Here is a 25,668-nt window from a genome sequence, read left to right on the forward strand (position 1 = left end):
TTCTGCAGATTACATCATGTCGCCAGTAGGCATGATCAGTGAATCAGTCATTCAACTAATTAATTCGAAACACTGATTCATTTAGGAACAAAACAAGTCACTTTTATGAGTGAGTAATTAAATCATTCATTCAAATTACAAAAATAATGATATACATATACAACAATACATATTGCTACATTCATACTGTCAGTGTTTGGGATTAAACTAAGATTTCTTAAACAACCATAGGAAGACACATCATAGCCTTATTCCAGGATGACGATGTCAAGATTCATCAGGCTCAAATTGGGAAAGAATGATTAGGAAGGAGCATCTCTGAGTCCAGACCTTAAATTCATTGAAAGTCTTTGGGATGTGCTGGAGTAGACTTTACAGAGTGCTCACCTCTTGCATTGTCAGTACAAGATCTTGACCAAAAACTGATGCAACTATTGTTGGAAAAAAATGTCGTGATGTTATTTCCATCAAGAGGAGCAGCAATTTTTGGTCAAGATCATGCTCCCAATCTTTCTTTTACAATTTGAGCCTGGAATATGGAATATGGCCATGATGTGTCTTCCTACATGGTTAAGTAATGAAAAGCTACACACTCCATCAATTAGGGTTAGAAGAACTGTTTCCAAACATAAAACATGCTAGAAACATAATAATCACAGCAATAATGATCCAGTCATATACTCTTAAGCATTTGCCTATTTAAATCCAATCAGCGACTTTTTTTTTGGGCGGGCAGTGTATATTAGGAAGGGGGTTCCTTCTTCATATATGGGGGTTCTTTGCATCAAAAAGTTGGAAAATCCCTGTACTACTGAATGCTAGAAATTGAAGAGCTGCAGAGAAATGTTTTTACCAATATAGTGCTTTGTCTACATTTCTTGAGGTGGTTTTCATTAAGATTCTCCTTTCTTTTTGCACGAGAAGCAGGTTGGTGGTTGTATTGCTTCCTTTTTAAGCGAGATTCCATCTGGAGCCCACTGCTAAATGCATTTGGAGGGAATATTAGCCAGAGGCTCGAGAGAACACCTGTCTCTGAACAGCCTGTTCTAACTGCTCCACTCCAAGACAGTTTTACAACAACTCAGAGGATGACATTAAAGTGTAGAAAAAAATGAGAAGTCAGCACCTGAAGGACATTACCCGCTCTATTATAGTGCTAAAATGCACCGGTGATCGTAGCACTCCCTGTGAATGTCATATGTGAGGTCTCATATCCTTCCCTCATGCTATTTATCGACCCTTGGAAGATAAGTTTTATAAGCACAACTTGCTGTGCTGTCGAGGGTGAAAAGATGGCACATTCTGAATGCACAACACAAAGTGCCAAAGCAGTGTGCAAGCCCGATCTTCCTTTTTTTTTTTTTTTTTTCTATACTACAATTTCATCAGCATTATTTGCTTTCTGACTGCAAATATATAACCAATGGATTCTTTGTACTCTTCTCTGTGTGACTCTCAGAAATCACGTCCTTTAGTAACACCTTCGTATTAAACTCTGTCTCTGTATTTTGACTTCAGAGACGTCTCCGTCCCCGGAGCCTCGCCAGCTCCCACGGACTGGAAAACCCCGCGACGTGAAAACAAATAGCAGTTCCACACACCCGGGGGCAGAGGTGATGGGCCGCAGACAGAGCAGAAATCTCCAGTGCTCTGAGTCAAATCTGATGCCCGGCGGCAGGCCACGAGGCAGAAATCACATTCTCACTTCCCACGAGAGAGAGTCAACAGGAGCAGCGGGGAACAGAAATGTGAATATTGGATATCCCTAGGCGACAGGCAAACTCAAATAACCTTCAGTACAGCTGTGGATCAGTGAATCCACCTCAGGAAATAAGATGGAAGGGAAAATTCAGAGTGTGGGATAATAAAAAGACAAAATAGCAAAATTCAGTGACGTGCAGACCGTAGCAGAGCGATAAGGACAGACGGGGTCTGATTACTTCATCTAAGCTTTTATAAGAGGATAACTCAATATCTTTCTCCTCTTGCACGGTGTCATGAATAATATGGGGAGCGTGTAATTTGCGGATCTGCATGTGAAAATGCGTGTTTGCGCATGCAGTCGGATCTTATTATTCAGCCATTGCGCCGCACGGCCGTGTTCAGCAGCGTCGGGAACTGTGAGATTAGTATTTTCCTTAAATTCATGGCAGGAATAATTTGACTCTTTCGTTTTATATCTGAGTGACTTTTGACAATAATACAGTGATACCATTATCTTCGATGGGGAAGACTCGTTTCGCCGGCTTAACTGCAGCCGTCTGTGCTTTACGCCATAAATTATTGTTCTCTCACACAATTTTATGACCAGATTCATATTTTGCCAATGCAGCTGTGTGGAAATGCCTGCCGTCTACATCTATATACAGCACTCAAAGCACATGCACACTTAACAAATTCAAGTATTGACCTCAATGTTCAGCTGATTGATAAAGCGAAGAAGCCTTGGAAGAGATCAGATCTATAGTCTTGCTTTCCACTAAAGTGAAACCCATGGAAGCGGATAAAACGAAGCATGGTTTCTTCTTTCTTAAGAGGTTGCGCGGAGCTGTATTAGAGAAGCTCACAGAGAGAAATCTGCGAGTAATAACTCAGAAAATCGAGTAATTAGCACGAGCAGCTGTAACACAATGACCCCTATTCATCAAAGCCATTTACTCTAGGTACAATTTGAAGCGAACCCTTTTCCTGCAGGGAGTACTTATCAGGTTTTTTTTTTTTTTCCAATGTTGTTTTTCTGCTAGAAGCCGAAGACAATGAGCTCTCCGTGTATAGTGTAACACCCTGTGGTTGGATGGAGGGGTTGGAGGGTGGCGAGATACTCGGAGGTCAGGTTCGGAGGATTTTGACATGGAAGGATAATTATCTGACGCAGGGAAAACGGGGGGATAAAGTGTGGCGTGGGCTAATTGCAATAGTTGTAATAATTGCACATAATTCAGGGGTCATTGAGAATTATGCTGACTAAAGGACTCGTAAAGACACCGATTCCACAGCACTTTAAATCCACTGGCAGGATACAAGCAGAGAGGCAGATGGCGCAGGGGTGTCCACAGATCAACCTCAAGCCCGGATCTTTGTAACATCAAGCATAAAACACTAACCCCTTTGAAAAGACCCAATAGAAGGACAGATAAAGACATCAAATGAGGTTTATCGTGGTCCATCCAATAAGTCAGCCTCTCAGCATGGTTGTGCACTGCCAGTTCATTGGCATTCAGAACTCGTTTCTCCAAAGAGAAAAACCTGCTTGTTTTTTTTGTCACGCAGTCACCTATCAGAGCAGCATGTTAACATGGCAGTGTGTTTATCCTGTTGAGTGATAGGGTGCCATCACATTGGAAGCTCAAGTTGTCACGTCCTTTTTTGTCTTTGCCATCCCCTTCAGCCAGCAGTCAAAATCGAATCCTGGAAATCACGATTCCTCGAGAAAGAGATAAGGTGCTTATCTGTCTCATCACAATTTGCTCTTGTTAGAAACATCAGTGGTCTCAAGTGTTTTATTTAATTTATATCATGTTTGGCATGTGAGTCAATGACGTTCTTTTTTTCGGTCCAGATCCATTAATTTATTAAAAAATGCACTTCAAATTCATATTTAAAATGACTAGAATATGCCTCTTCTGTGACAAACATATTTTTGATTTCTGGTTTAAAAGGCATCATAATATTGGTTTTTCAGGGTATAAGTCCAAATTGTCAATTTAACAACTGTCCTGATATCATAATGAAGAAATAAATCCTAATGAAATGAAAAGCCATAATTCTTTTAAAGAAAGTCTTATTATTAAGTGGTTTGGGATAATTTTTTGCCCATTTAAAATGAATAATCAAAAATGTGATTGTTCAATTCATTCACTGATATGCAAATTAGTCCCCACCTCCACTCAATCACTCCAGCTCACTACCTGATCCACTCGGTCAACTTTAGTAAACGCTACAGAATGGCACGTGGAAATATTGATTTAATTTAGCTTTATATGTCTGAATCAGAAAGTGATTCAGAAGATGAAGAGCAATTTAAACGGGATCCTCGACAAGTCGATGTATCAGAGTGTGTCTAAATGTATCGCTCACTACAACATCGGACACATAACGGTAATTATAAAGATTAGCCTTTGGCTTGACTACATTATCAAACAGCTAATAATGTGTTGCTAGTGATACAAACCATGTTTCCATTTGCCATCTCAGAGTCAGACAGCTGCCTTCTATAAATCAGCATCATTAGAAATGCTTTGAACATCATAGAAAGTCAGTGGAGAAAAGCCCCGCCCCACACATTGACAGGACTGGTTACGTGTTTGTGATGGTAGGAAACAGGGGTTTTTGAGAAAATACTCAGTGGTGTTGACTGATGAATTTGGACATGTTTTGTCTTAAAGCATATTAAAAACACCACACTAAAAACTTGATTTTCACCACAGGGGGTCTTTAACATGTTTGAAGTCAAAACAGTATTTATGCAGAATGTTTTGTTTTTTGTTTTTCAAAAAAAACTCCACATTTTCTTTGCAACTTCCTCCATAATCAATTATTATTCTGCCCCCATTTCCTGTTTTAATCCCTCGAAGTTCTGATGGTCCCTACAGGCCATTATTTTTATCATGAATGTAAATTCATTAGAATTTTTTGCTGATGACATCCTTTGTCAATATAGCTTTCAGAATTGAGAGAGCAGGAAGAGGGAATACGCCTAATATTAATAACACTCATCGATAAAATAATAATCACAGATATGTTTTCCCCCTTCAACGCCCTGTGCATGCATCAGTCCGTCTGGACGTGGATAAGCAGTATTTTAATGAAGTCTCATCTGAAGAGGAAGTAATGAATGTGGCAGGGATTTGTTGGAGACCAGAATGAATGGATTTCCTTCCGCTTTTGCATGCTGATGCATACGCACTTCTCTCATTTGATTGTAATGCAAACGGCGCGATGGCAACCGTTAATCAGTGCCGAGGTGTAGAGATTAGTATCTTTAAGTGGAATAGATGGAGGGGGATTTGACCTGGGCTAACTTTGATAAGTTAACTTTGGCACTTTGTCTCTTGGGTCTGCAGGCCATTGGAAGAAAGGGCCAAAGACTGGATTAGCCTTTAAGATATCACGTTGAGTCTTAAAGATTTGAATGGACTTGTTTTGGCTACTGAGACTGATGCATGACTCATTTATTTTAACAAAAGAGCTTTTGTGGCTCAAAATGTTTCCAGTTTGCTTTGTGATTGTCAGTATGACAAATTAAATATTATATCTCCTATTTGTTTAATCCTCAAACAGTTAAAGTAAGAGGTTTCCTAAATGTTTCCTAAATTAATTTTTCATTAGGTACTGCTGTAATGTTCAGGGAATGAAATGTATGATATTTTAAAATAGTGTAGTCAACCTTTACCAGGCAGAAATGAAGTGGAGGCTTATCTCTGTGGAAACCATCTATCAAACAGTAATGCATGTTTTTTTTTTTTTCTGACAGGTTTTTGTACCCATAATGACCAGCCCTCCCCGTGCCCCTCTACCCGCAGGACACAATTACCACCTTTACGCAGAGGACAACCTCTGTCATGTAAATGGTCCAAACCCCTTGCATTAGACTGAAAAAGGTTCTCCTCTGCCCCTTGAATAGATTGTGTTTTTTTCCTGTGAGCTGAGCCACATTTAAACAGACACAAACAGCTCCTGACTTCAAAGAAATGAACGTGAAATGACCTTTTCATGGTGTGCGCTCATAGATGCTGAGTGCACATAAACACACAGATTTAAATTGACCTCTTCCATACATATTCATGCCCAGAGCATTCACAGAACCTCACATACATGGCCAGAGAGGGTCCGCTGTAATTGAGGTGTTTTGAGTCTATAACCTTGAGTGCATTTCAGCCTTGATAAACACAACAGGTCAAAAGTGCCTCTGTGTGTTTTATAACAGAGCTTGGCTGAGGCTTTGAAATAAAATGACTCGTTTATGGAATAGCTCATATGAAGGGGACAAAAAAGGATGCATTTATCCATATGTACACACTCTTAAACCTTGCTATCTGCTGTCTAAATAGAAAGTTCCCTTCTAAAGCTCCATCCTAACCTTCATTGAAGTGATTAATATAGGGAAGCAACTCCACACATGCTCAACTCACTGATACTTGACGTTAAAACGTTGGTAAATTAAAAATGTGAAATTCTATTAAACAATAAAATACCGCACAAACATAACTTTTATATTGGATGATTCACTGTAAACCCAAATAAGTTGGGCTAACTCAAAACATTTTGAGGTAATCTGTTATGATGTTCCCAATTTTAAGTTAGCAGAACTATCAAGTTTTGAGTTTGTAGTACTCATGCATGTTAATTGTCTCTAACTTGAAGTACTGAGTTAGCTAACTCATACATTTTGATAGCAATTAACATAAAATTTTTAGTTAATTAACTTTTTTTTATTTTGAGTTCTTGCAAAACAAATGAATTATTTACTTCACTGTAAACCCTATAAGCTGTCAGAACTCAAAAAAGAATTTAAGTTAAGAAACTCAAACTTTAAGTAAGATTTTGTATATATTTTTATTGTTCTTAACTTGAAATATATGAGTGTACTAATTTATACATTTAACTTAAAATTATCAGGTTATCTCAATGTAAATATTTTGCTAGCTATAACAAAGTAATTCAGAAAATGCCAACTTGCTAATTTGTTAACATGTTAACAATAGCATGGTATATCACTTACTGGATGAGTACAGCAACTTAAAACATGTATCTCCTGTACCAATAATCTTGCACACACACAAAAAAACAATATATAACACTTAATTTTAGCATTTACTCTCCATTTCGAGTGCCATGGGCAAAGTTTCAGGTAAACTGAAGTTAATCTAAATGAAAAGAAATGAGTTCATACAGCTCAAAACAATAAAACAGTTCAGTTTACTTGAAATATGTCCATGCTGTGAACTCAAAAGTAAATGAAAGTTTGAAATACACATTAAGTGTGTCCTACTCAAACCAATTAAGTATTTTGAGCGTTAGGGTTTACAGGGTATCCAGTCATTTTCAATTCTGTCAATCTGTCAATTTTTATTTTACTAAACTGGTGCATTCCAGGATAGCCATCTCCACAAAGGATACATGCAAAGCTGCCTTCAAATTAACATTTGTCATTTAGCACTTTTATCACATTTAGCTAAAATGAGGAATCTTTGAAGGCAGCATAAACTTGATGCCTACTTTTTAGACTTCTGAGCATGGAGAAAACTGTATTTGTGTGTATTGTACTGGATGAAGTGGCTTATTTTTTGGCTGGTTTGTTAGGGCAATCAATACATTTTCATACATAAAATATAAACATGCACTAAAATTGTGTTTGGGTATGTGGGAGTCTGTATTTGTGAAACAAATTGTAGTAAGACCGCCTCAGTAATTGCGTCTGAGAACACTCAAAGGCTGTCTCGTTGCTATGTGACAGCAGTCATTGAATGAAGGCTTTTTCTTGCCTTTGATTTGATGGACAGGTCTATTGTGGGGGGGCGGGTGTTGACGACTTTTATAGCAGAAGAAGATAAAAGACGATGACAATATGTTTACCCATATCATAGAGATTTCATACGTGGAACAGAATGCTACTGCTGTTGCAATCTGCTTCCTCAAACACCATCCACTAATATTGGGTTTGTTACATGTTCTTTGTTCTTGTGAGGGAACATAGATGTCTCATCAAGAAACATTAGAAGTGGGTTTACATCCCAGAGACTGTGAAATATTCACCGTTCTTTGGATAGAACATCTATTACAGCAGAAAAGGTCTAGTGTGTGATGTTTCTCCGCATCTAACAAGAGCTATCATGGTTGGCAAGACATCATTAGTGAGGGTGTGTGCTTGCCTGATAGACTGTCGAAGGACAAGTGAACTCATGAGTATCATTTTCTCTTTACTTTCTCATGCCTAATTATCTTAGAGAAGTTTCTTTTTAAATGCCTAAAACCAAGAGTCATAAGAGACAAAAACGCTTAGCTTTTTGTCTTTCTACCGCTGTCACTGCTGATTCTGAAATTTAGACATTATACTGCCTATTTTTGCCTTCCACAGAAGCTATTTATCTTGCAGTTTCTAATTTGACACTAAACAATGTTAAACCCAAGGAAATTTTGAATCTGAAATTTTAAAGTGTGTGATGGTGGGCTTTTGGGGATGTTGCTTGACAAAAGGTCTTGATCATTTGGACCTGGGTGAATCTCACAGAACTTGTCAAGAAGATCTTTCATCATGGTATAAATGCAGTTGGCTTTATTTGAATTAAAAATGATATATTAAGAATATTTATGTGTGTGTTTATTATTAGGGTTGCCCCTGACTAAAAATTTTTCTAGTCAACTAATAGTCATTCATTTAAGCCAGTCGACTAATTGCGCGTTTATATTAATTACTTATAAATATATACTGAGGAGAATACTAAACCATAATGAGTGTTCAAGTGTTCAAGCGCACACATAAAGCTTGCCGCAAAGCACCGGCAAAAGTTTTGATTATGAATGTGTCAGAAAAAAATATCAAGGAGACATTTTGATTATTTATTAATAAACTAGTGTTTTCTGAGTCAGTGTCGGCTGCAAAGATGAAGTTGATGATGCTGCCTCGTCATCTCCGTAGTATAGTCAATGCACCTACCGAGAGAAATACACATTTCATATGGATTACGTAAGCAGAGAGTATTTCTTTTCTTTTTGAATTAGTTTGTTTAAAAGTAGACATTTCAAGCTTTCTATAGATAAATTTCTCATCTCTGTGAGGCAAGTAGCCTATACGCTGAGTTTTCCACACTCCTCACAAACACCTGGATAATTTTTGGTCGACTAAGCCTCTTCTAGTCAACTAACAATTAGTCAACTATTAGGGGGAAGCCTTAGAATTTATTTAATTTTATTTATTTATTTATTTATTTATTTGAGGTTACGTGCATTCATGGGACATGTTTTTGTGAAATTCACCAGGGAACATCTCAAAATGCTACAGCATAAGCCCCATGTTTAAATGAGCCTTGTAGATGTGCTGGGAATAGCACAAAATGTATTCACACATCACAGACCTGAGTGCTTGACTCCATATGCGCATTTTTTCACTCATCGTTTAAGTTTGCATATGGATGATGCCAAACAACCCTAGCAGTCAGCATTCGGTTCACCCACAGCTTCACCCAAACTATTTGGCGCAACAGTCTGCCAAATCATGAGCGTCGCCTTACTGCGCCGAGCGCACAGCTGTGAAGAGGGTTACGACGAAACCCCTCACTACACCAAATCTGCCCCTAATCTAAGTATTTGTTTAGTTTTCAGACAGCGACGCAGACCATCAGTGTATCTGCAGTTTTGAGCTAAGAGCTTTGCAGCAATGAGGCCATGTAGCTCTTCCATCCTCAGCTGTTGGAACACTGTGTCTGAACAGCCCTTGACACGTGTATATCCCCCCTTTCTCTCTCTCACTCTCCCCAGATATTTTTGGCTACCGCCTTGAGCTGTACCTTACTTCAAAGATGAGCAGAGGTGCTTTGTTTTTATTTATTTATTCCTTCTTTTCTCTATTTATTATTCATTTGTTCCTCCTTCAGCTGCTCACAGACAGGCAGGCTGAGCTGATGTCATGGAACTTGCCGGGACTGTTGTGAAACAGAGGAGGAGCTTTTGCTGGAGTCCCTCGCGATCTGGACTTGATGTCCTTCTGGCTTTGGAACGAAAAGATCATTATTTAAAGCTAGTCTGACCTTGTATTGTTGTTTTGAATGATTTACAGGAAAAATCTCTTATTTTCAACCTAATGCCTAATGCCGTCGATCATCATAAGCATTTTCTGAAGAAAATACCAGTACTACAATTTTTAAATGTGCATTTTGAACATTTATTTGTGATATACTCGCTTACTTTCTTATTTATCACATGATCTCATACACTAAATTTTTCCATTTGATTATTTCAAATAGCACTACTCTTATTCAGACATGTCAAATCGTAATAGTCCTCTAAAGAAACAAATGTCTGTTGCCTTTTTAGAGGTTAAGATTGCAAAAGGTCAATTGCAGAAACCTCCATGTCAGAAAAGGTCAGTCACTCTATGTCTAAGTGCATTGCAAGAGATTTTGTGTAATCGTCCTTTCAAAACATTTATGCGGTAGTACTGAGATTCTTGACATGAAATGCTGCAATGATGACGATAATGGTTGAAAACGATTAAAAGAAAGTTTAAGAGGGATATAGCCTGTAGTCAAGTTGAATGAACGCATAGAAAGCATGCTGTCAGGAACCTGTGACCTGCAGCTGAAAAAAAAAAAAAAAACCCGAAAAAGAAAAGAAAATGAATTCGCACATGCTGGGCATTGTGGGAAACAGCACTTTCAGGGGCATTACACTGTAATGCCTTCACCAACCTTTAACTCCCCTCCTGTGCTCTTTCACTTACGGGGAGAGAGCAAGAGAGGAACAGCGTTCATCATCAGTGCCTTTTTTGCGACTGTGGGGCTAAAACAATATAAATAACGGGGGCCTTGAAGGATTGGTGCGGTGCACTCTGACAGTGAGATAGAGTATTGATTCTGAGCGCAGTGCTAAAATTGCCTGCCTTCAGGCCTCCAGGCACACATGTTGGCAGTTCTCAGAGAATGTGAGGCATCCTCTGAAACACGAGAATGCTGTCAGTGATAGCCATGTAGAAACAAAACACAAAACACGGGAGAGCTGCAATTCGGCTTTTTTTTTTCTTTTTCTTTCAGTGAGCCACTACGCAGTGAGTCCATTCATCAGAACCAGCTCCGTTCTTGTCTTTTCCTTGAAAAACAAATTTGAGCTCCAACTTCGACGCAATCTGTGAGCGGTGACCTAGGCTCTTAAGCTAACCGGTTCTCATTTAGAAAATGGATGCCATGCTGTCAGGGCAATTTTTACATGATTAAAAAACCCCTAAGACAACCTTGCATTACCTTGGCGCTCCATTAATAATGTACAGGAGGTTGATGGGACTCTAACAGTGTGGAGAGCAGCAAATCATGCCACCTCAATCTCAAATTCATAACCCGCCTGTCCTCTCCCATCCAGCCTGAGTACCGTGTTCCTGTGACAAGGTGTGATGCTTTAAGCCTTGATCAAGCCCCCAGACTGCGGCTGTTTGGAAAGGATTTTAAGTTTCTTCTGGGGTCAGAGGGCCTTGCTGATACATGCTTTTTTAAAAATGTAGTCTGTGTCTTTGAGTCTGGACAATAAAGTGACTATCTGCAAGTTCATGGTCGAGAAGGACACAAGTCCCTGTGATAATCGGTAAACTGGTTTTATTTAGAGTGAAGTGGTTTGTGCGAATTCTGTGTCTTGAAATTTTCTACTTAAAGTAATTTGTTTGTTGTTGAAAAAAAAGTATTGTTGTTAAAGGGTTAAGGCCTTTGCACACTGAGTCCGAGATTTTCGCATGCGTTTTTTCGTATTTGTAATCCTAAAAAATCGTCACGCACAGAGACCTTGCACACAGAGTCCGATGCGTATTAATGAATGCGTTGCAAAAAAAATCGCAAAACAATACAAAATGAAGTCTTCAAGCAGTGAGCACGATTTAGTTGTCGTCTCTCTCCTTAAAAAGAGGAAATATTGAGTCCATCCAATTTCGAGATTGCATAGAGAGAAAGGAGAATTCACCTCATCAAGGAGCTGAGTGATTATCCTGAGCATTTCAAAGTTTACTTCAGGATGTCAGTCGCTCAGTTTGATGCTTTGCTACTGGCACAATCTGTCTTTATATTCGGTCTCTTTGTATTCCTCACGTTGTTTGTCATTCAGTGCTGCTGTTTTATGCTGTAGGCAACGTGGATCAACTTGTCAGATGGCATTCGGGATTTTTGCGTTCATGTACAGTGGCTCTGAATTGTCAAAACGTCTCTCAAAATGCATGCCACGGATGCAAAAAACGCAGAAAATCGAACTTGATCCGAATATTGTTTTGACGGACGAAAGTTTCGGAGTGCAAACGTGATTGACATAACGTGAGGTTGAATTTATTTTTTAACGTGCGAACATTTTGCATGCGAATTTCAGACTCAGTGTGCAAAGGCCTTTAGTTCACCCAAAAATAAAAAATCTGTCATTAATTACTCACCCTCATGTTGTTCCAAACCCGTAAGACTTTTGTTCATCTTCAGAACACAAATGAAGATCTTTTTGAGGAAATCTGAAAGCTTTCTGTCTCTCCATAGACAACTATGCAACTACCACTTTGACGTTTCAAAAAGTTCATAAAGAGATCGTAAAAATAATTCATATGAATTGAGAGGTTTAGTCCAAATTTTCTGATATATAAACATTCATCAACTCACACATCAGTTGTGGTAATTGGAAGCTCAAGCATGTTTGCTTGACATGCAAGAACCAATGAGGTTCATTCTCGTGTTTCACAGCACGTTTGAGCTTCCCGTTCTCACGCATCAAGCAGGTTCGGTTGAGCTTCTGTTTATGTCCGCTGATCAGTGTTTATATGTGAATAAAATGCTAAATTAAATCTGTTCATCATATAAAGCGATCATGTCTCTTCAGAAAATTTGCTCAATTCATATTGATTTGTTTTTTGATCTCTTTTTGAAGCATCAAAGTGTCAATGGAGGGAAAGAAAACTCTCAGATTTCATTAAAAAGATCTTCATTTGTGTTCCGAAGATGAATGAAAGTCTTACAGGTTTGGAATGACATGAGAGTGAGTAATTAATGACAGAATTTTCATTTTTGGGTGAACTAACCCTTTAATAATAATAAAAATGTAGTTTCTTGTTAAACATACAGAAGTGTAAAGCTGTTTTTGGTTGCAGTTCTTAACAGACCCATTAATTTGTTTTTTTTATTATTATTAATTAAAACATTCATATGAAAAACATTCTTGAGATTATTAGTAAATTGTTTTCAGATGCGAGGCAATGATACAGGTGTATTGTGTTTAGCTCTATATGATGTGCAGCTGATAGAGAAAATGGGGTTAACACCGTCTATTTCCACAAGAAGCATTTTGAGTCTATTCTTGACAATATCTGCATGCTGGTCTTTAGCGATAAGCTCCATCATGTTCGTGTAAAAAGGGGAGAGAACGAGGGGGGAAAAACATCAAATGGCTTTTAGGCAAGGCGTTTGTCTTCTCAAGAACACAAGGAGAAAGAGCATGACCTGAAGTACCAGTCCGAAGTGACAGACAGGTCGCTTCAGTCCCCCCCACCCCAAGCGACAAAAGCCACATCACTTCATATCTCCACTCACTTGGCTTTAGGATTTAGAGCTCTTTTATATCCTTCTAAAAGTGACAGTACTTTCTCCATACGGTCAGGAATAGATTCAGAGTTTCACAATCCGTCTTTTATAGCGCTACTATTGTGCGGTGAATTGCCTTCTATATGGCACACTCTGAGTACTGCAGTTACTCTGAGAGGACAGCTAAGCTATATTATTGTGTACTTGGTACAGGTCAAGTTAAAACACAATAACTTTCTAACATCTATGGTCTTTGTGGGACCAAAACAGATGTCCATTTTCCCAGAATATAGCTGGATTTTAAGTCTCCCCTTCTGAAATGTTCAGGTAACATACATTTACATGCTAGACCATGATAGAGCTTCTTTGTTTATTATGTCTATTACGTCATTCACAGTGCTTTATAGGCGTGAATGGGTGCTACAGAGTTCTTTTGGCGTGATTTGCTTGTTTTGATTCTCTGATTGGTGGAGATTACTTATCAAAGTCATGGGTAATTCAGTTTTTCCCCAGTAATTCTGCTGTTATTTAATACAAATTGAAATAATGCATGACTGATGGCTTTAACAGAAGAATATACAATTGATTACCAATCTCTGAGCCGTCTTTAATGGTTTACTGTTCAATATCAGTTCCCTTATGGAGGGAATAGGAACAGGGAATAGGATTTTTCCTTCTGGATTCCATCTATTTTGGTTGTGGTCGATTTCAGCACGATTTCAAAGGTCACTCACCTCTTCATGGCCACAATGAGCGTACTGACCACTTTTGAAAGCCAGACCCTTTGAGATTCATCTCTGTGGCAGACACATGTCTAGTCAAGATGGGGCATCTCTCACCATCTTGACCTACAGCTCTTGCTGTCACTCCCCAAGGCGATTTGCATTCTCTGAGTCAGGTCACGTATTGGGAAGATATCCCAAAACGCCTTGGGGTTTTTGGCCCCTTTTTAAGTATGACCCTTCGATTCCTTTTGCTAAAACACCTTTAGCACTCTCTGTTAAAGTCAAGCACTGCTGGGTAAAAGAGCGGCACACACTGTCAAACCATGAAGATAAACCCAGCAAACATTCTTAATTATCCAGCGCTTCCCCACAACGGCTGTGCTCAAAGTGCACATCCGGGGGAGTTTAGGCAGGGAATGAATAAATCTAGCTTCGGTGTCGTACAGAAGTAACAAGTATTGATGAGCTATTCAGAGTGTATTTCCCAAAGGACGGGTAATTGCGCCCCGTGTGCTCTTGTACTTGAGAAACTGCATGGGCTAAAATGAGCTTCTCACGTGACGTCACGTGAGAGGCCCGTGCTGATGAATGTTCATGTCTTCTCTGATCCGGAGTCCGTGTTTGTAAAAGTCACCCTAATACAATCTCGGAGATTGGTCGGAGGGTAAGTGGGAGAGTAATTTGAACATATACATCGTTGAAGTGCAGCTTGCTGGAGGGAGGATGCTCCCATCAGCCTAGCATAAGCACTTGTATTCTCATTTTCATGCTTTCTAACCACCTTTATGGCACAGATCGTTTCTTAAATTACTATATGCATGCATTTGATTCTAATGAACGCTGTTGGGATAATGAAACGAATAGTAGTAGGCAGGGCGGCACGGATGATTCAGCAGTTCTTACAGTATGTGAGGGAAGTACGAAACACATCTCCTTATTGCTTTAATTTTGTGTACTCTGCTGATCTTTTATTTTCCCAGTTGCTGCGAGGTGAAAAAATATCTCAAGGACACCTGCTAATCTTGCTTTTGCTTATGTTTTAGTCGCCGGATCCGAATAATTCGCTCATCATGATTATTTCTGGGCTTATTTACAACGAAGCGGGCTATTACCGTGCAGAACCTTTTCTGTTCACAATCATTAGGTGCGGGAAAATGAGATTCCTGAATCATTAGATGAGGGGGGATTTTTGTTCAAGGGGCAAGAACAATAGACTGCTTTTGTTAGCACTTCTGTCTGAGTGTAAGAAAGCATCACAATTACGCACACCGAAACCGTTGTAATTATGGCGAGAGCATTCGTCTTTTTTTCTTCCCATTAAAGCTTCTCCGCGTATCACCGAGGAACACTTATAGTCCACTGAACAGGAGACATTACTGGAGCTGTTTTTCATCCGGCTCGCCCTGTAAACACTATCTCATTTTGCTGATGGCTTTTCACTGGTGACAAAACAGAAGAGAGGGCGAAAAATGCCAGCTAGCAGTCTTGGGTTGTTTTATTGTTCTTTTGCAGTTGCCGTGCGCTTCAGGACTGGAAAACGTAGGAGCTGCGCTCTGGCTAATCGTATTTTAGCTGCCGCGAGTGTTCATTAGCATGCGGATCCACGCCGGGCCTGGAATCAAAGGCCTGACCGTGTCCGGGAGGTGGGCTAGCTGCGCCCCGAACACACGGTCGGTTTGTTATTTCCGTTGTGGTTGCAAATGAATGGCTTGATGCTAATCTACATGGGAAGATAAGAACACAGCTACAATTAAAAACACATTAAAAACGGAAAATAATCGCAAGCCCAAAACATTCCAGGCGAGTTCAATAATTACATCAAGCAGCGTATTCCCTGTTGGAGGAGCAATTTCTGATTAGACTTGAACGTAGTTTATGTTAATTTCATTATGTTTGAACAATGTGGAGGAAAAAAAAGGCATATCCATGCGATAAGTAACTTTTAATGTTCTCAGTGGGTTTAAAATGAAAAACAAAGAGTCTTTTCTTACAGTAAATCTCAAAGGTAATTTATAATGGTTTAGCGGAGCATATGTAGCACGGGAAGGACAAAAGGCGGAAACGTGCATAAATTGACCAGAGCGCTTGTGTTCATAAAGCAGCCAATTTAAATGTAGTGTTGAGCTAATGAGGCTGCTTTCCCTTTTGAGCACCGAGTACTTTCCTCCCTAACTGACCTATTGTTGACAATGTTTGTTTGTTATCTTGCTGTGCTAATGACATCTAATCTCAGTTGTAGGCCTCCTCCTTCTGGACCGCCTGTTTTCATAAAGCTGTCTTTGGCCAGTATGACGGCTGCATTCATTTATTTTCCCTGTACTTTTGTTTCCTTCAGAGACGACAGAACATCTGCCATTGTGGTTTCCCCGTTTTTTTGAACTCGCCATCTGAACCTTGACCTCCATCATAACCTTGGTAACCATTTCATCTTTTTATTTCTCCCATCTTTGATTCTTTGTTATTATAAATTTCCCTGCTATGTTTGTTTTAGTTAGTCATGTGCATCAGTGTTGTTTTATTTATTTTTGTTAATGTGTACCCTTCCTCCTTCCAAACCACATTTAAAGTTCCATTTTAGAAGGAATATCCTTTTATTTATTTATTTATTTATTCATTCATTCTAAATATTTCAGACCTAATTTCTAAGATGGAATCTGTGCGTTATTTTGGGCATTAGGTTTTTTTAATTGATACTAGCTAATGACCAATCAGCCTTTATTTTTCTATATATATGTATATATATATATATATGTATATATATATATGTATATGTATTTTTCAGCTTCTTTCAAGATAGATTTAGATGTCTTTCCAAAAAAGGACACCAAATATCCAAATATTTTTTTCATATAAATCATACATTTATGTATAACAAAGCATAAAAAAAAAATCACAGCAAAAAAAACCACATTTTTTTCACAGTGTATAGTATGTGCAACAGCAAAGAGCTTGTTTACATTTTAGACAAGTCAAGTTGCGATACTGAACAGGACCACATGGAGATGCCAAAAAAACCTAAACCAACCACCTTGACCTGCATATATACTAAAGTACACAGCAACATACACGGGACAAATCCAAACATGATCCTGAATGTGTGTGAAAAAAATGTGAATGTACTGAAATGTGTCCGTGCATAAATACAATGTGCGATCAGTGCGTCGAGAGCGCTCATACATGATTTGTTTGCACATCAATATAACAGACTCACATGTGCTTACTGTACGACTCCTGTACGTCACCGCAATTGTCTTTACTTTGATTGCAGTCCTCATTGATCAAAACTTTCATAGCAAGACGCTGATTTGCTTTATCCAGCCGAGAAACATAGTTTTCATATCATCTGGCCATAAAGCGGTGGGATGTTTCGACATTCCATTCAGACAGGAACAGAGCAATGCGGGAGGGCTCGCGCTCTTCAGTTACAATGACAGAGAGTTTGTGTTTTAAAGCGAAACAGACACTGACTGGAATGAATAATTCTCTCTGCCATGGACTTTAAGATCATCTAACTGCGTGACGTAAATTGCGTTATGACGCAATTTCACATGCTTCCGTTTTTTTTGCGTTAAATATGTTAAATTATTTTAACGTAAGGATTTTGAAAATAAATACACACACATATATATATATATATATATATATATATATATATATATATATATATATATATATATATATATATAATATAATATATACATTTTATATAAATACATATATATATATATATATATATATATATATATACATTTTATATAAATACATATATAAATAAATATATAAATACATATATAAATACATTTTATTTTCATAAGTTCCAAAATCTATGCCATTTTATTCACTTTAATTTGATTATATAATTGACATATACAGACCACTTATTGATATCCATGTAAATTGATACGACACAATGAACTATAGTAAAAGCTGACAAGAGTGGTTGGACTAACCTGCTTTAGAGATTATAGTTCATTCATTCCTGACTGTCTCCCAATCCTTAAACGTCCAGATAACAAAGCAGCATCCCACTCGCACTGAAGCAGATGGGTAAACACACACACGGGTGTGACAGCTGACCTTAATAAGCCCTCGTCGGGTCTGACCTCCGCATCCAGGCCTGTCCTGTGAACACAATCGAGACGGCGATCCAGACAGCTGTTTTTTATCTGCTCTGAGCTCTGCCGTCACGTACATGAGGCCAGTGTGACAGGTGCACTATGATGTGAAGAGGATTCAAGGGCGGCTCATCAGTACGACAGCTAGCTTGTCCTCTTTTGTGAGGGTTCAGGAAGCCAGGGAAAGATCGGTACAGTTGTTTTGGCGATGCAACACCAATTTGTCATGATGTTAAGCTCTGCATTAATTTTGAATTCATAAGGAAAATTAAGTGTCAGGTACAGTAAAGGGTAGGCCACAGTGCTTTACTGATGTTATTAAGCCAAGTGCATCTGTATTAAAAACCCACTGATGCCATTTACCATCATGTTTAATTAAGAACAGTTAATTACAAAACCTAAATCAGTGGGGTCCTAAATTATGCTTTCCGAACATTGCTAATTATTGCTAATTATGTTTTGTACATAGTTTATCAGATTTTCTTGGTCTAAATGGACATGGTTTAATATTCAGTCAGGAATCAGATGAATTTCAGTAGGTTTCTTTATTATTTTATGCTCATGGTTGAATCGTTTATAAACTTTTCATGGGCCATATTTCATCCCAAAATCAAAAGAAAGAAAACAAAATATGTATGTGTGTGTGTGTGTAATATATATATATATATATATATATATATATATATATATATATATATATATATATATATATATATATATATATATATATATCGCAAACATTGGGGGAAAAAAATAATAAGAGTCTATTTTACTAGACATTTTATAGATTTTTTTTTTTCTTTGTGGCTATTTTTATGGCAATTAAACAAATCAAGTATTTATAAATAATGATATTATTTGTTGTACTGAATTGTATTTACACTTGCTGAATTATAACAGTACTGCATTTAACATAAATATAATATATTTAATTTAATATAATATTTTAAGATAATTATCACTGTAAAATTTGTAAATCTATTTTATTACAGTAATGTGAATCACTTTTTAGAATATTGAGAGTTACAAACAAACTCAAAAATAAAACATCCAGATATTTTTGAGGGTAATTCAGGATTCAGGATAATTTATTTTCATTTTCATGAAAATAATGCAAAATGCATTAATGGTCCTAAAAGAAACTAATTTCTTTGTGCAAAATATAAATTTCTTCTTTTTCTTTTTTCTTTTATTGGGTTTTGTGTGAAAAAGTTTTCATGACATTCACGCTCATATATTAGAAGAAATCAGTTTTTTTTTTTTTTTTTTTAAGTTGATTAAAGAGGTCCAATAATGATCAATTTTATGTGGTAAATGTTGGTAGTTCAGCATTTGGAGAAAGAGCTGCAGAATAACGCTGCATGCAGAAAGCCGCTCCATAATACGAGGAGTTGATGTCGAAATGCCTCAGCAGTTTTCAATTTCCGACAACACCTAGAAACAGCCAAGACCCCGAGCCAGCTATTATTTCCCACACAATCATCAGCCCCATACAAACCCTCTCCTGTGACAATTTTCAAAGCCTCTCCAATATCACTGTGCCGTGCACCTACTTACAATTGCCATCAATTAGCTTTGTGTATTAATGTTCCGCTTTGCGGCATTGCTACGATGCAGCATAAAGATGCTGTCACTCGAAGGTGCATCGCTCATTTGCGAGATAAGGTAAAACAAATTGCCCCATTGTTTTATGCCGCAGCACCGGTGCAGATAGGTTTCAAATAGAGGCTGTCACAAAACGAACACCAAGCGTTTTGAACAATAGATCAGAGAGATTTCTCTAAGCTGCACACAGGGGTCGGATCCTTCATAATCCACCTCGACCTCTAACGCTTTCCTCACGGACACTTAGTCTTTTGAGGCTGTATTCATATAACCTTGTTGTATGGCTAAGTCGTTAGGTCAGACTGACCCATGTGACTGATGTCCTCTTTTCAACGTATACGTCCCATCGGACTGGGCCCTCCAGTGTACGGCACTACAGATAGAGGTCAGATAGTTTTGATTACAATGCCCTGCTCTGTTCACTATACTATCTGCCTTTTACCTGAGAGGAAGCTCTTTCTGCATCATTCATCTTTGCTCTTTGAGTAGCTCTGGTAAATAGTACACATTGTGTTTGTTCTCTCTCCGGGGGAAGATGGATTTAATAAATCTTTGTGATATACTACTTGTCTTATCATCGGCAAGTACCTCACTCAACCTTTTAGCAGGAAAGGAAAAACATATAAGTAAGCCAGAGTCAATAACAGCATGTCACAAGTGTTTCTCTCAGCGGCGGTAGCAGAGGTTTGTTTGCTCTGACCCTGTTTGGAGACATATGAATCTATAGCTCTCATACTCTAATATAGGATTAGTACAAGCTGTACCAACGTGGTGCCCATGTCATGAACAACTGAAGTTTGCTTGTTGAAGACCTCAAAGCGATCCCATTGGCTGAAAGAACTTTGAATAGTTATTCAAATGGTGGACCTCGGGTTAGTTCCATCAGGACCGCGGGACATTATTGCGCCATTTTAACGTTTCTACAGATTAAAGTGAGCAGCGTGTCAAAACAAAGGAGCGGTTCACACCACAAGCCCTTGGGGTCGTTTACTGAAATGATCTTTCTGCGCTACATTCTCTAATATTTTCATTTAGAGCCAAACACACTTTATTCAAGCTATTTCCGCTCCATGCGCGTTGCTTTCTCCCAATAAAGCCATAAAGCGACATGGTTATTTTAACAACAACAGAAACACTGAGCAGAAAAATGCTTTTTAGTATTTCAAAGTTTTTAGTCAAGATACTTTTGCTAAAACGCTGCAATAAATGAAAATGCAGCAAAATGCAATTCCTACTTTTATCCGTCATACAGATGACTCCGACCATTTAACTAAACAGGTTTGCGACAACTAAGTTAATGCACCTTTTAGATGTTTTTTTCTTCTTCTCATATATAGCTTTGTTAATCGGCATATAAAGAGTATTTCATAATAAACAATGTTATAATTTGGAAAATTATTTAGAGATGACAAGGGAAGTCATCTTGAAATCTTGAAATTACTTGTTAGCGTAATTTTATTTTGTGCTCATGATGAGAGTTCTGCTTATTAGATTATCTATGTTGTTTTAGTAGTATTTTTTTACTCTGAGCAAAATATAAAAATGGCCAATAGTTTTCTTAAGAGGTAAACCCTGCACCCCCAGTATGTTTTCTCAGTCCCAAAGCCTTCTATGTGACATACATGTAAAAGCAAATAAAGTAAATAAATAAATACATAAAATAGCCTGATAAAACATTTGATCTGACCTTTTATATCCATATCCAGTTGTGAAAAATGTTTACTTCTTTTGGTAAATATTGGTAAAATTTTTTAGACATCACTGCTTTGGCTCTTGGGGCCCAAGATTCTCATCTTTGATGTCGATTTTGAGTGTTTAAGATTTTTTCTCTTTTACAAAGTACTACGGCTGCCCCGATGGAAATGTATAACTGATCCAAAAAAGTATTTTCACATTTCAGTTTGGTTTCGTACAGCGAGTTTTTAAAATTCAGTGCATTTAAGCGCATAAGCATATAATTATTTATTGAGTTTCGTGTTATGATGTATGCATATGCCCAGTCATAACCAGCTCTGTTGGGCAGAAAAGCTGGAGGAAATCAAATATTAGCGCAAGGTCCCTCGTGATGTGATAAGATCGCCTCTAATGATGAAGCGCCTTCGACTACATCCCCCACCAAACAAAACCGTGTGTTAGGACTGCCTCACTCGCTACGGCTCAGCAACTTTGCCAAATATAAAATATTTATTTTGAGCTCAGAAAAAAAACGAGTGACTCTTGTGAGAACCATCGGAAATACTGTGCACATGAAAGATACTCTTTGCTTTTAAAGCTCAAGTAATCTTTACAAACCCCGGTCATGTTCAATCATGGAAATAATAACTAAATCTGTCTAAAAAGAGAATCCTCGCTCATTAAACACGCCTTTTGTGACAAAAGATGTCAGAAATCGAGACTCGATGTAGTCCTAAAGCTCCTAAATGACTCCTATGACAGTAAACCAGGCCGTCTGTATCCAACATGCGTACGTTTCCCCTCAGGCGGCGTGCTGAGATGCCAGACAGCTGTAAGGAATATGTATTTGCATGGGTATCCGTCTCCATGCTTCACGCTGATGCCTCTTGTGAAGATACAGAGTTTCATCAGTTTGCTTTGTCAGACTCCATTGTAATTCCAAACCAGGTACGGGGAGGAAGGGAGCTTTAAACATTAAATCAATGAAGGCTACGGACACCAATCTATGGTAAAAAGAGGGTGGGGGAAAAAAATCAAAATTTGAGGCAGTTGCACAGGGACCATCTCATTTAGCCGGAGCTCAGAGGCATGCCAAGATTAATATACCTTGCCTATTTGGTTGCATATTGCATATCCCTCCTCGACTCAAGTCTGTCTGGGCCAGCGGGCCCCACAGTAGCACAGATCATTTTTAAAGCGCTTCATTATTTCACCAACCAATCTCTCTCTCTCTCACCCAGGTCTCTCCATTGATTTAATTAGTGTGCAGAGAGAAACGTGTGCGTTTGAGATGTTACATGATCTCTATTATGTATGCTGGAGCATCATTTAGTAATCTGCACCATGTCGGCTTTCTTTATTGGCCGGCGGTGAGGTGGACTCCCGAGGAGCCTGTTGTCTGACGGCCACCGTGACCATGATAAAGTATTGGTGGGCTTTAGAGTCCTTGCTTTTCATTTTTATTTTATTCATTAATTTGCATGTGCGCACGTAATATGGACTGTGTTTCATCAGGGCCGGCTGGAGAATCGGATAAATTCCGAGATTCAGCGGACGGACCCTTGAGGAACACCGTTGCGCATAGACAGTGATTAATGCACACGACTTACCTACACTTTATTAATACTTAAGGCAACACTTCATCATGTTTCAGCAAAAATTAGTGTTTTTTTTCTCCCTGCAGATAGATTCGTAAGAACAGCTGTGAGCCCAAACACATGTGGGTCCATGATTTGGTCAAGAGAGGAGGAATGCTGAGCGAGTTTTCCAGGCTGAACGTGTGTAGCATCTGCTTGTATGGCGTGCTGGCAGAGTTTCTGAAACAAAATGAAATGAGCTAATCAGTTTGTGCCATGCTTAATTTAATCTCCCCGGTGCTGCGCTATCGATTTGATTTTTGACTCCTGATTTGCGAAAAGCAGAAGAATAATGTCATATAGTAATGAGGTCGTGTTATTAAACTGGTGCAGCTACTGAAAGGCTCTTACAAGTGTTTTTTTTAAATTATTTATATTTTATAAATGAGTTGATGTATTGCACAACTTTAAACTAGTTGAGGCCGATGTAAACCAAAAGAGCAGACAGAAACCATGCAATGTTTTAATACTAGGGGTGTGACGAGACAGTCAGCTGGCGAGACGAGACATGAGATTGAGTTCACGAGACGAGATTTTTACACAGTATTTTTAAGAAATCCTCAATGATGAAATACATGACTAGAAAAATAGTCTGCTGGTGCATTTGAAATGTTTTAACAAATCCTCTTGTAATGAATATCATTTCGTTTCTACTTTCTGAGTATGAATTATTATATGCAGTAAAAGCAACAATACTCAAGCACTGTAAAAGGTTTTGCTGCAAACTTCTCTTCAGTATAATTTTATATGAGTCTCTTCAGACCTTAGAAGTTAGAACTGTACATGATTTATGAGCCTCTACAACTTTTGACCTCCTAACTGAACCCCTTTCCACAGATTGATCATAGAAATAAAAACAGTATAAATACAAATGAATAACAGATTTCTCTTAGTCTCATTAAGTGCAAACAATAAGTGCAATCATAATCAAAGTACTCTCTCAATATTCAAAGTGCAAATAGACCAAATTTTTCTTCAAGCATGAGCTAAGCTTTCTACAGAGCTAAGAGATGGTTATAACTACACAGCCCAGCCTTAGATAGCTTTCATTTTGGGAGATATTTGCATGCATCAGGGAGCCGCATTTTACTTTTGTTTTTGCGATGGCGCGTACTCTGTGAATAGGGAGCGGTGGTGATGAATGCTCATTCTACAAGATATGACATTTGTCAGATGCTTAGGCTCTGTTGTGCAACGAATCCTCTGCCGTGGTCTTGTCAGTCATCTCGTCACTTACTCTTGTCACGTGATCAGTGAACTCGGATTCCTGCTGCACTACGTACGACTCTGCAGCTCTTGTTTGATGAGCTGGACGGGATTGAAGTGACCCTTATCCAACTGAATTAAATGGTTTTTATTTCTATAAAAAGCAAAATGCCAGTGGAGGCATAATGTAAACATAGTGGTGGCATATTCTATCATAATTTCACCCTCACACTCCGTCATGGCAATAACGTAAAAGCCTGTACACACCGGGATGAATATCGCAGCGTTTATCGCTAGCGTTTTTCGAGACGTTTTTTGTGTTCACACCCAAGCGATTTTCACTGGCGATGCGCAGAGTGAACGTGCAAATTCACTCCCTGGCAGTATGTGGCGCTTGTGCTTAACGGTAGTGCAAATAAACATATTTATGATATTAAGAAAGTTAAAGAAGGTAAAAATGCAGATATTAAATGGCATATATATGAGAGATGGTAGTCAGAAACGGTAGTGCAAATAAACATTTATGAAATAAATATTCTCAGCTATATTTCTTGAATGTAAAAGAAAAAAAAAAAAACAGCAAAAATACAGAAATAATACACATCTATTGGTATGGCCAAGAACTGGCAGAGCACCCATAGCGTGCGTCTCAATCAGCTCCCTAGTTCACTAGTCAGGGCACTGATCAGGGAGTCGACCACATTCATTTAAATGGTATACTGATACACGTCCTAGGAAGCTAGGGAGCTGTTTGAGACGCAGGGATAGTTTGTAGGGGTCTTCCTCGTCTACTTACTTTCTCTTCGTCGTCTTGTGTGCTCGGCAAGACTGTTTTGTGCTTGAGCGCCTCCAAGTCGTGTTTTACTGTAACTTCAGCAGCTCCAGGCACTTGAACAAAAGCACCAATCTCATTGGTCGGCCAGTTTTTAATGCGGCGCGTCAAACCAAAAAAACAAACCCAAGGCGTTTTTTAAAAAATGACGCTTTTATGCCTCGCGTTTTTCGCGTCGGTGTGCACACTCACATTGGTGCCCGTTGTTTAGTCACGAGGCGTTAAACGTTGGCGAAAATCGCACGTGATATTCGTCCCGGTGTGAACAGGCCTTAAGACAGCTTTTCACCTCGATGAGAAATCTCGTCACACCCCTATTTAATACGGGTAATGAAATAATTGTTCTTTTACTGGGACTTGTTGAAGAGAGGTGTGCTATTTTCTAAGCGATGAGACTTTGGTAAGCAGGACTTTAGACTTATGTCGAAGGAGGGACCCGCATTGCATGTCTTTGTGGTTCAAATAATATACCGATTAAAATCCAGCATGAAATGCAGCATGTTGCTTTGTGCATTAACTTCAGAGCTAGGGAAATCTGATTATGTTTGAACGTGACATATTTTGGTGCATATTGTGTGTTCAGCAGGTCCGTTTTGGCAGTAGAGATGAACTGAGAAACAGACAGAG

The 25,668-nt window shown here is 38.5% G+C and overlaps 1 protein-coding gene and 1 long non-coding RNA gene across 14 annotated transcripts in view; both read left to right on the forward strand.

Annotated features, from left to right (window-relative positions):
* camta1b (calmodulin binding transcription activator 1b) overlaps window positions 1–25,668 on the forward strand; it is a 324,903-nt gene that overhangs the window by 41,920 nt on the left and 257,315 nt on the right. The window contains exon 1 of one of the 13 annotated variants that reach the window (XM_048172650.1): window positions 16,322–16,387. The exons of the other annotated variants lie outside the window; for them this stretch is intronic. The gene's annotated coding sequence lies outside the window, so the exon portion shown is untranslated. Of the gene's footprint in view, window positions 1–16,321; window positions 16,388–25,668 lie in introns of those variants that run through there. 13 annotated transcript variants of the gene reach the window in all.
* On the forward strand, window positions 22,608–23,911 carry LOC125256562. Its single transcript, XR_007182139.1, has 3 exons — window positions 22,608–22,797; window positions 22,882–22,954; window positions 23,051–23,911. It is a non-coding gene; the product is annotated as an uncharacterized LOC125256562 (long non-coding RNA).

Source organism: Megalobrama amblycephala, linkage group LG21 (genome assembly GCF_018812025.1).
Source record: "Megalobrama amblycephala isolate DHTTF-2021 linkage group LG21, ASM1881202v1, whole genome shotgun sequence".
Lineage (NCBI taxonomy): Eukaryota > Metazoa > Chordata > Actinopteri > Cypriniformes > Xenocyprididae > Megalobrama > Megalobrama amblycephala.